The 12163-nt window shown below is 36.5% G+C and overlaps 1 protein-coding gene across 1 annotated transcript in view; it reads left to right on the forward strand.

Annotated features, from left to right (window-relative positions):
* The window catches only part of OSBPL11 (oxysterol binding protein like 11), a 90526-nt gene that overhangs the window by 2557 nt on the left and 75806 nt on the right, over positions 1-12163 (forward strand). The gene's annotated exons all lie outside the window — the stretch shown is intronic.

Here is a 12163-nt window from a genome sequence, read left to right on the forward strand (position 1 = left end):
TGGGGAGGATTAGGAATGACTTTATGTAGAAGTCCTTGGTTCTGAAGCTTTGGATAGGGGAAGATAACCATTCTCACTATTAGAAATGAATCGATTCAGTAATCACCCCTGCAGAACTGATTTTTAGTTAAGGGGATATTTCCTTCAAAACTGCTCAAATGCTACCATGTAGAAGGTGGCTTTTGAGCAGAGTTTTGCAGGAAACAAGATTCGAAGATCTAGTTTGCTGATAATTCTTTCCTAAAACAACTCCCTGCAATACAAAACACATGTAAGGTAATTGGGGGGTGTGGGAGGGTTGTGCTGTTACTAGCTCTTGAGAAGATCAGGAAAGACCTCATATAAAAGGTGGCACTCATTATGCTGAGCCTTAAAGAAATTTATGTTCTGAGAGATGGAGTGAAAAGGGAGAGCATTTTGGGCAAGTGCAGTGGTACCAAGAACAGAGATGGAGTGTTGTGTCTCCAGAACAGAAAGCCAATCTGGATCAGAGTGAGAGAAGGGGGTTAATGTATAACAAGAGAGGTTGGGGACCCTGTTCTGAAGGACTTTAAAGGCCAGAGGTTGTCTTTGATCCCAGAGGTAATGGAAAGACAATGCAGTTTACTGAATCGGGGAATAACATGATCATATCTATGCTTTAGGAAGCTAATTTTAGTAGCTATGTGGAGGATCGATTGGAAAATGGAGAGATTTAAGGCAAGAAGACTAATTAGGAAGCTATTACAATAACTCTAGAAGAGAAGTCATAAGAGCCTAAACCAAGGTGGTGACTAGAAAGGAACCAATGGAAGAGATGTTGGGAAAGTAGAAATGTCAAGATTTGGCAGCTGATTGGATCTATGAGATGAGGAAGAGTGAAGAATCAAGTATGAAACTGGGGGTGACTGACAGGTTGATGGTATTCTCAGTGGAAATGAGGAAGTTCAAGAGTGGACTGGGTTTGAGGGACAAATTGATCAGTAGTCAGCAAACATTTATGAAGTGCCTACTATGTGCTAGGCACTGTGCTAAAGGGCCAGAGACGTCAGATTCAAAATGAATGTACCTGAAGTGTTCTCAGAGTTCATTTTGGGATGTGTTCATTTTTGAGATGCCTATAGTACATCCAGTTTGAAATACCAATAGACAGTTGGAGGTACACAACTGGAGCTCATCCTATTAGAATTAGCAGATTCGTTTTTTCTTTTTATTTTATTTTTCATTTTTAACACAGTTCATATCACATAAAACAATTCCAACTTTTGGTCAGGTGATACTTCTTTTTAAAGCATTTACAATACAGACCACAAAAGAATTTTTTTTTAAACATTAACCAACTGAGACACAAATATTATGTATGCTAACTTCATAAGCCTTTGACCTAATAATTGTCTCCACAGTATTACCAAGAATTAAAAGACCCTAACTTATTGTTGGTCTAAAGTCCTAAGCCTAATAGCTTAATTTTAGACTTAACCTCAGATGTTCCTGTACCAACAATCTATAATTTAATAGATCTGGTATTAAGCTTACAAACCTTTTGACTGTAGGAAATTGCCACTAAGAGTAGGGACATTGCAGGGAAACAATATCTCCCCAACTTCATGTCAATTCCAGGTAGGAGTAGATTGTCAACTTGCATTCAGTCAGGCTTAAAGTCTGCCGGGTGTCAGTGGGGAAATTGAGTCAGGAGAATCCTACCTCAGCCCAGATTGAACAGCCGCTCTCCTACCCTTCTCATGAGATCACCTTTTTCAGTTCATACCAGCATTTCACAGGCTTACTGGCATCATGGATTGGAGGCTCAGACTGCCTTTCTTGCTATCCATACCTGGAATTAGACTCAGAAGAACAGTCACTTAATAGTTCCATAGCATCTTAAAATAGCAAGTTCCAATAACCAGGTTTCAGACATGACTGTAATTTCACTTTGGCTAAGGAACATCTTTTGAGGCAAGTCTTAAGTGGCTTAGATGCCTTTCTATACATGTTCTAATTCCTGGTTAAATAGCAATCATAAAATCAAATTTACCCTTAAAACCCTAACTTTTCTATCAATGCCAAATTTTACCCGAGGTTACTTGCCTCTAGGAAATTTAGACTAAAATTCTTTTCCCCAAACTAAAGATGTCTTTGATTTATTTCAATTAATTCAGTCAATTGTTTAAATACTAATTGCTTTTACATCACTTTGTAACATGTCCAATTTTTCTCCCCATCACTACCCTCCCCCTACTTCCTAATACCTTGCATTCTGATTACCCCTTCCCTCAATGTACCATCCCTTCTATCACACCCCACCCTTCCCTTATCCCCATCTTCTCTCTTTTCTTGTAGGGCAAGTTAAATTTCTATACTGCATTCCCTGTGTTTCTTATTTCTCGGTTTTATGCAATAAAAATTCTCAACATTCGTTTCTAATACTTTGAATTCCTGCTTCTCTCCCTCCCTCCCTCCCCATCCCTACTGAGAAGGTAAGTAATTCAATACAGACTAAATATGTGTCATTTTGTGAAAGACTTCCATAATAATCATGTTGTGTAATACTAACTATATTTCCCTCTATTCCCCCTTTTAAAAATTTTTTTTATTCCCTCATTTGACCTTGTCCTTTCCCATAAGTGTTTATTTCTATTTACTCCCTTCTCCCATTTGCCCTCCCTTCTATCATTCCCCTTACCCCACTTGTCGCCTCCTCCCCTACTTTCCTGTAGTGTTAGATAGATTTTTATACCAAATTTAGTGAGCATGTTATTCCCTCCTTAAGCCATATGTGGAGAGAGTAGCTTCACTTTTCCATTCCCACCTTCTCCCTTTTCTCCTCCATTGAACAAGATTTTTCTTATCTCTTTTATGAGTTATAGCCTGCCTCATTCCGTTTCTCCCTTTCTCCTCCCAGTATTTTCCTCCCTCACCCCTTAATTTTTATTTTATTATTTTTTTGTGTGTGGATATCATCTCTTCTGATTCAGCACAACCTGTACCCTCTGTCTACATATGTGTATGTCTGTGTGTGTGTGTGTGTGTGTAAAAACCCTCCACCTAGAATTAGCAGATTCTAAGAGAGGGATGAGAAAGCTGTTAGAAGTAAGCAAAGGAGAACCAACACCAGAGAACTTAGGAAAAGCTAAAAGGGAGACAGACATGTTACTGCACAGTGTAATGATTCAGAGCTTGAGAGATTTGCTTTTGGTTTAAGAGCCATATCAATTTTTCAGTTTTCTAGGAAAGAAAAAAACAAAAGAGTTGGGGGACAGGGGGAGTAGGCTCTTTATCCTAGACTATTGGTTTTAGCTGTTGTTCCCAGTTAGGATCATTTAAGAGACCAAAGGTAGAGAGACAACATGAATTTATTAAACAGTATATTCCAAGCACTGGGGATATACATTCAAGGAAGGAAATGGACAGTCCCTGCCTTTAAAGAGCTTACATTCTGATGGAGGAAAACAGCACTTAAAAAGGATGCTGAAAAGGGGTGGAGGATAGGGAGGAATTCAAATGGGAGAGGAATGGTGTCCAAGTCTATAGTCAGAAAACAGAGGGGAATGAAAGATGACTGGCCTGGGCCTCTTCCCAAAGTGGACACCTTGGGAGGAATTCACCTATGGGCAAAGGTCTTGAAGGATGCTTTTGAAAACATATAAAGAGGGAGCTGAGGGGCTCCTCAGCTTTTATATGTTTGAATATAATGTTTTATATGTTTTTTACATGTTTGAAAACATATAAAGAGGGGCAAATAACAATCGCCATTTATATAATGCTTCAGAGTTTGCAAAATGCTTTGTATATATCACCTCATTTGAGTTTCATAACCAGGTAAAGTAGGTACTGCAGGTATTATCTCTATCTTAAGGCTGAAGGAATTGAGGCTTAACAAAATGAAATGTGTGTAGGCAAGAAGTGAACCCAGGTCTTCTTGATTAATCTTTCCAGTACTCCAGGCTACCTATCAGCTTTGTGTTAGTGGATATTTATGAAGAAAAAAATCCTGTGCCCTCTGCTTCATAAGACAGGCTACTACATAATACATTTTACAAAACTTTCAAATGAAAGTGGTCAGAATAAAAACATTAGCATATTAAGGAATAAACTTAATAATTTGGAAAATATGTAGAACTAATTCTGTTAGATAATGAGGTTTTAGAACCAACAGAACATAGTATCGAGTAGCACTAATATTATTTGAAGAGTAATTGTGAATAACTAAGCTATAGGAAGGAAGATGCTGTTAATCACCAGAGAGAGTACTTGATAAGTAGAAGTATGTAGAGTGTGGTTTTACATATATATGTTAAATGGTGACCTCTAGTTCTGTTTTGGGAGGGAGGGACACAATTTAGAACTTAAAATAATGCAAAAAAAAATTTAGAAAGATAAATGAGGTTTTGGGGCACCTAATTTTCTTGATATGCTTTAAGGCAGTATATGTCAATATAATAGTCTTTGAAAAATCAAAATTAAGGTCGTGACTTGGACTTATTGAATTGTTGTAGTTATAGGTTTGTATTGAATATTTTGTCAAAATGTAGTTTATACTGCTAGATTTTCTTCTGGCAGGTAAAGATATTGCCATGTGTCAGTTACTGCTTTAGAGTATCCATAATTTCCTTGGTGTGGGCAACTTCTGTTGCTGCAGATTGCAACACCTGTATACCTTAGGAATTGCTGTGACTAAATGTAATCCATTACATTGTGGCCAACCTCCTGATGAGTTAACTTCTGAATTTAGCTCAGCTAGAGCTCAGACAATATGGACATCCTGTGTCGCCAGGCCCATCCTGAGAAGCTCTTGAGGCTGGTAGAATCTGTCAGATCTTGTGCTCTGTTGGCATGACCCTGAGAACCTACAGTCACTTCTGTGCCACAAAGAGGCACTGAAATAGGATGGTAGAGGGTATCATCTTAAAAGAGTGTTGCTAGCTCTGTAGAAACAGTCGTGTTCTATCTTAGAAAAGGCCATTCATTACTTGACTAATGAGGAATATCAGGTCACTGGATCCAGATGGCTCTGGAGGAGAAGTGAGGCTGGTGATCTTGCACAGCCCTCCCTCACTCAAAACAAAGTTGTGTGCAAAGCATGTCATCATTTGTCTGATGGCATGTTCTTCTTTAGCAACGAAGGACGAACACAACAACAATATTGATACCATCTGCCCAGTTAGGGTGAATCTTTTTTGTATGTACTTCCTCATGTACATATTGTTTCCTTCTTTCAAATATGAGCACTTTTGCTTCTTTTTGGTTCAGTATTTCCAGCATCTTTCACAGGCAGACGCTTAATAGATGCTTGCTAAATAAATGTTGAATGAATGAATGGTATTCAGAAGTTAACAGAAAGGCATTTTAAAAAAACCACAATTACATCAAATGTTTTGGATTCTAAAAGCACAAAGGAAGGGGATGAAAAAAAAATTAAGTAGTCTCCAACAAATCTTTTATGCCAATCCCAAATAGATATAAAATCATAGTCTTAGAAAAGGAAGATAGGGCCTAGTCCTCTTCTGATCTGATGTGTGGATGCCCTGGCTACCCTAACTTTTGAAGGTAACTAGGATAAAAAAATGGTACTTATTGAATTTCCATTTTTTATTTAGAGTAGTTAGAGATTCAGTTGTATAAATATCTTGTTATGAGTATTGGGAAATTCTGAGGTATATAGGAATAGCACAGGTCTTGCCATTAGCCTGGCATTCTGTAGTGTCTTTGAGGTGATGGCAATAGGTGACTATTTCTTGGTCACCCTAGATGTTCTGTTAACTTGTGCTCAGTCCATTGAAAGATGCAAAAGACTTAAAAGAATGGAGTGTAAGGATGGAGAAAGATGGCAGATTGGAATAGACATAATAATTCAACAGGCATTTACTAAGCCCCTCTTATGTGTCAAACTGTGTGCCAGTTTGTAGGGATACAAATATAAAAAATGAAACACTCTCTTCTCTCAAGAATACATATTCTAATGGGGGCGGGGAGAGAAGTGTATATATTATTATGTACAAAATAAATATACAGAGAATAAATACAGGATCATTAGGGAATTCATCAAAGACTCTAACCCCTTTGTTTCACAATTGCAGGAACTGAGTTTTAGAGAGTTTAAGCAACATGTTCAGGGTCACGTTAGTTTGTGACTAAAGAGAACACTTGGCTTCTTGATTTCTAGTCTAGTACATATTCATATTGCCCCTTACTACTACCAAATGCCTATAATCTTGCATATAATTTACTACTAGTGTATTTTGAAAACTGAAGTAATACGGTGATTTTGTAAATCAAAATTATAGTAAAGCAAATAGTATTGACATACTGTTTTCACGTTGGGCCTCATAAACTTTGGAGTGATTAGGATCTGGTATAAAGCTTTGCAAATATAGATCTGATTTATCAGGCAACCAAACTCACAGTCAATAAACTTAAATCAACTAATGTTTGTTGGGAATTCATTATGAAGAATAAATGGTAGTGTACAGGATTTGGAATCAGAGAACCAAAGTTCAAAATAGAATCTCCCATTTACTGGCAGTATGTGGCCTTGAGCAAATCACTTAAGTCCTACGCCTCAAGTTTCATCTGTAAAATGAGGAGTTTGTAGTGACTAGATGACTTCTGAGGTCCTTTCCAGCTCCAAGTCTAAGATCCTGTGATCCTAAGTCCTTTTACTCGTCCTTACTTGAAAGGAATTTACAATCTAGACAAGGAGATTGTATGTTTAACAAGAAAGATTTAACAATACAAAGTTTAGGATGAGTGGGGTGAATTGGATTATAAAAGCTATGGAGAGGAAGGAAAGATCACCTGGGACTTCTGATCAGGGCAGTCTTTTAGGAGGGGGTGGTACTGGAGCTAAACTTTGAAGGATGATTAGTTAAGATTTAGATAAGTAGCTAAGAAGTGGGAATCTGGAAGGGCCAGGGAATGTTTAGAACCAAGTCGTTGAGGGTATGTGTGTGGGGTGTGTGTGTGTGGGGGTATATTGTGAAGTATAGGGTTTGTATAGGACAGTATGGAGGGTTGGAAGAAGGCAGGTTGGATCCAGAGTTTGTAAGAGTATTGAAATGCCCCACTAAAATGCCTTAATTTTAGCTTATAGGCAGTGAAGAGCCATCGAAGGTTTTTGAGGAGGGAATAATGATTCCTATATCACCCCTTACAGAAACTATTAACAAAACTTCTTAGCTTAAGGGTCCAACATCACACCCTCCCCCCCCTTCTTCAAAGTTGAAGAGCAGTTGCCTTGAGCTCCCTCTTTTCCCATTTTCCGTGGCTCACAACTTCTTGACACTATTTCCCATTCTTATTTAGTCTAGTCTCTGAGGAAGATGTGGCCCCTTTCTTTGCTAAGGCTTATTCTCTATCCTGACTCCTTTGGGAGCCTGATCCTTTGACCATCTCCTTTTTTCTTACACTAACAATTTCTAGCCTCTCTTTATCCACTGGCACTTTCCCTGTTGCCTTTAAGTGATTCCAAGTTCTGTCCTTAAAAAATGTGCACTTGAACCTACCATTCTCACAAACGTATATCTCTCTTCTCTTTCATAGCCAAACTCAGTTTCCAAAGAATTACTATGGAGGGTCATCCAAAGGTCCATGGAGAGGTGCATAGAGGGTATGTGTAGTATACAACAAATTAAGAACAAGAAATTGTGCTAGAGTAGTGAGTGGCATAAAGATTGTAATCATCTACTTCCTGGAATATAGTAAGCATTTTAAGGTTTTTGTCTTTCTGTAATTAGTGAATTGTATAATCGGAAAGTTTGATGGACAGCTTGCTGTGCCCATTAGTATCCATATGTCAAGAGTACTGAAGAAATTCCCTTAACATATTGAGGGGACTCCCTGTAGAGAATTTATAGGAGGGCATGAATAAGTCACACAGTGAGAAAGTGTGAATAAGTTATGATTTGTACTTTGGAGAAAGCAGTGTCTGTGCTGATGAAATCATATCCACTGAAACATCTGAGTGGTATCAGAATACTATTTGCTACAAATTAGAGCTGAATTTTACAGATTACAAATTCTCAGCAAAAGTAATTTGTATTTGCAATATGCTCTTTCCTTACCCTACAGAGAGACATTGAATTTCTTAGTGTAATTTTCTTTCTTCCTTTCTTAAATAATGTTCAAAGTTAGTCATTTGTGCATGTTCTTTTCCTTATTGTATACGTGAATCTGCACAGTGCAGTTGAAATAGTACTTTATGGCATGGTCTTCTTCGGCAATGAAGAACAAACACAACAACAATCTTGTCACTTACTAGTAACACGGTTGTGAGCCATGTAAAGCTACATCATTTAGCCCATCACTTTGCTCATCTACAAAACTGAAATAATCATACCGGCATTTCCTACTTTATAGGACCATTTGTTGTATCAAGTGAGACAATGTATTTAAAGCACAGTGTAAGTCTGAAAACTTTGTTAATATAACCTAGTATCTTGATAATAGGCCAATTTGCAGAGAAAAGTCTATTTGTAAATGAGTGTGTTTATTAAAGTAAGCCAAATGATTGTTAAGGTGGAATTTAGAAGGAAATCACTGTATTAAAAAAGTATGAAATAACTTTTGAACACAGGTTGGATTGTATCAGCTATTTCCAACCTTCTTTGTAACAACAGATTGTACATTTCCAATTGGAAAGGTTTCTTTTGCCCAAACGTGATCTGGTTGTTGGTCTCTTAGAGGTTTTTCTTATCAGAGGATCATAGATTTAAATTTGGGAGGGGCCTTAGATGTCACATAGTCCAAACCTCTCCATTCTAGAAGTGAGAAAACTAAAGTTTGGAGATTTAAATGACTTTACTAATATCATACAGGTTACTTTAAAGCAGAGTCAGGAAGAGAACCTGAGAACATAGGTATAAAATCACATCTTCCTTGGTACCATATTTTTGCCCCTTCTTTACCAGGTGGATTAATAAAAAATGTTTACAGAAGTAGATTGGAATCTCTGCCTTGTGACTTCTGATTTCTGTCATATCATGTAACCTTTTGGTAACTATTTCTTCATCTGTGAAATGAGGAAGTTGGGCTAAATGACCTAAATCCATGACATAGATTCAGAAATAATACAGTAAGATAAGGTAATTTTAAGTGTTTATGAAAGACATCTAACCAGCCTTAAACTGAATCTGTTCTTTCCTTTGCAGAGGGAAAAACTCATAGAAAAACCTACATCTCCTTGTTACTTCCACTTTCTCACTTTCTACATATGGCAAGAAGTTGGTTTCTAGACTTTTTTTAAAAAAAAAAAATACATTTTTTTATTGGTATCTTTTATTTTTACCTCACCTTTCTCCCAATATCCTTTCTGTCTTCCTCCCAAAGAGCCACACATGACAATGAATATTTTTAAAGGAGGGTAAAAAGACAAGACAGGAGAGGGAAAAAAAATCACCAAAACAGGTCAACACATCTGGGAAATTCTGAAAATATTTGCAAAGTTCCATTCTTGCGGGTCTTCCACATAGGAGTGGGTAGCGGGTAGTGGGGACTCCTAGATTTTCTAACCTTAGCTAGAGTTTCCTAAGTCTTGTCTTTAACCCATCTTGATTGCCTCTAGGTCTAAAGTATATACTTTGTGGGGCTTAGTGAGAATAGTGTCTTTACCTCCAGAATCCCTTATGTGGATTTTGGAATTGCCTACTTGGGTTCTCTGAATTAAACTCTTAGACCTTTCAATTCCATATTTATTCTCAGCCAATTAGCCTTCTAATTGAATGCCTGAGTTATTACTGTTCTACCTGAATATTACTTCAAGATTATTGAGCCAGCTAATTTGCTTTCCTTTTGTCCAAAGTTAGGGAAGGGTCAAAAAGAACATTTTTTTCCATCTGATTTATTCACTTCTATTCTTCCTTGAAGCTCATAACAGACACTTCTGTTTTCATAGTATGGTATAGTGAACCTTTTGACTTTTTTTTTTTAAGTTTTAATTGTTGCTAAGTGTGGCAGACTTTTAATTTTGTGTATTGGGTAATATGAGGTTACTCTGGCTTTGTTGATACATCCCATGGAAGTTGAAGGGGCATGTGGCTACTTCTCTCTTAATGATCCAAAGAGTGATTGTTGTAAAGTAACTAAAACCTCAACCTAAAATATTTGGGGGTTAGTTAGGAAGAACACTAGAAAAGGGAGGAGGGGGGAGTATTCTTGTGTACTTAAGAAAGGAGAAATGTTCCATTTCTAGAAAAATAATTATGGCATTTGTAGATTTTTTTAAAAAAAGATTCAAAACACATTAAATATTTTTTTATTTTAAACAAAACAGGTTGTTAAACCTAGTGAGACTGAACAGGATTGCTATGTTTCCCATAGAAAAGGATATAAATGCAGAAAAAGTAAAAGATAAGCAGAAATGGGATAATTTGAGTTTCTAGCTTTAATGTTAAATGCATTGGAGAATGGAAAATCAGAAATAAATTTTCAAAATTAGATCATGTAGATTGTAGCAATGATTTAAACGCTTGTTTCATTCTCCTGCCTTTTGTCTTCTTCTTATTAACCATTTTTTTCTCTCTTCCCCATTCTCCCCATCTTTCTCATCTTATAGACATTTTGTTTTCGGCTCCCTTTGGCCTTCCCTTACAAATCTTTTTATTTGGAAGTATGTGTGGAATTTCTAATATTTGTTTTGCTTTTATTTTTTGACTTTTGAGCTCTGAATTTGGAGTCATAAAATTTAAGTTTAAATCATGGCTCTTCCACTTGTTTCACCTTGGGCAAGGCATTTAACCTCAGTTTGAGCCTCAGTTGAGCCTCAGTTTCTTTATATATAAAATGAAGGGGTTGGACTAGATGACCTCTGAGATCCTTTCCAGTTATGAATCTGTGATTTTGTTATTATGGGCTTTAACTCTTTTTGACTTATGACCCTCAATGAATAAATTTCTTTTTTAGAAAAATTAACATTTTATTCCCCAATGACATGTAAAAACAATTTTTGTCATTCATTTAAAAAATTCTAAAAAATTCCATTTTCTCTCCCTCTACCCCCTGCTCTATTGAGAAGGCAAGCAATTTAGTATACGTTATATGTGTGGTCATGTAAAACATATTTCCATGTTAGTCATCTTGTGAAAGAAAACACAGATTAAAAAATACACAAGAAAAATAAAGAAAAAGTATGTTTTGATCTGCATTCAGACTCCATCAGTTCTTTCTCTAGATGTGGATAGCATTTTTCATTGTAAGTCCTTCAGAATTGTCTTGGGTCATAGTTGATCATCATACAATATTGCTATTACTGTATATAATGTTCTCCTGGTTCTGTTCATTTCACTTTGTACCAGTTCATGCAACTCTTTCCAGGTTTCTCTGAGAGCATCCTGCTCATCACTTCTTATAGCACAGTAGTATCCTACCACAATTATATATACATCTTGTTCAGCCATTCCCCAGTTGATGAACAGTTTCCCATTCTTTACCGCCACTAAAAAAGCTGCTATAAATATTTTTGTACGTATAGGTTCGTTTCCTTTTTGTTTTTTATCTCTTTGGGATATAGACCTAATAGTGCTATTGCTTAGTCAAAGAGAATAGTTTCAAATTGCTCTTCAGATTGGTTGAATCAGAATATAATTTCACCAACAGTGCATTAGTGTTTGACTCAAGTAACGATTTCTAAAAGTCATGTAAAATACTTGATTTTCTGGGTGCCATTTAATTGAAACTTTATTGTGTTGTAATATTACCAGAAGAGGGAATGTTTTATAGAACATTTATATAATTACTTGGTGACAGTTTAAGGATTGACAACTCTATTTTTTTGGAATTCTTAATGTAAATGACTGAAACAAATGAAGGCATCCCTTTATTAAAAGGTACCATGATGTTTAAGTTGCCACAGATACTTTTTTATAAGCAGAGGGGAGGTTTCTGATAGTGGAGTAACAACTTATTTCAGGATCAATGAAATTTGTAATGTCTTTCTTTTATTTTATTTTTGTAATATGACAGCATGGAATTGTGAGGAGAGAGCTATTCCCATAGTTTGGAAAACCCAGATTCACATACCTCTGATTCAGACTAATTCTGTAACTCTCAGTACTTCTCTTCCCCCCAAAGTTAGGCAGTTCTCAAAGACTATTGTTTGCATAAGTTTCTGGTCCGCATAAATGAAGCATGTTTCCTTGGAAGGAATTCTCTGCACCAATGAAATTACAATTCTGGACAAAAAAAAAGAAAA

This window comes from Notamacropus eugenii, chromosome 5 (assembly GCF_028372415.1).
Source record: "Notamacropus eugenii isolate mMacEug1 chromosome 5, mMacEug1.pri_v2, whole genome shotgun sequence".
In the NCBI taxonomy this organism is placed as follows: domain Eukaryota; kingdom Metazoa; phylum Chordata; class Mammalia; order Diprotodontia; family Macropodidae; genus Notamacropus; species Notamacropus eugenii.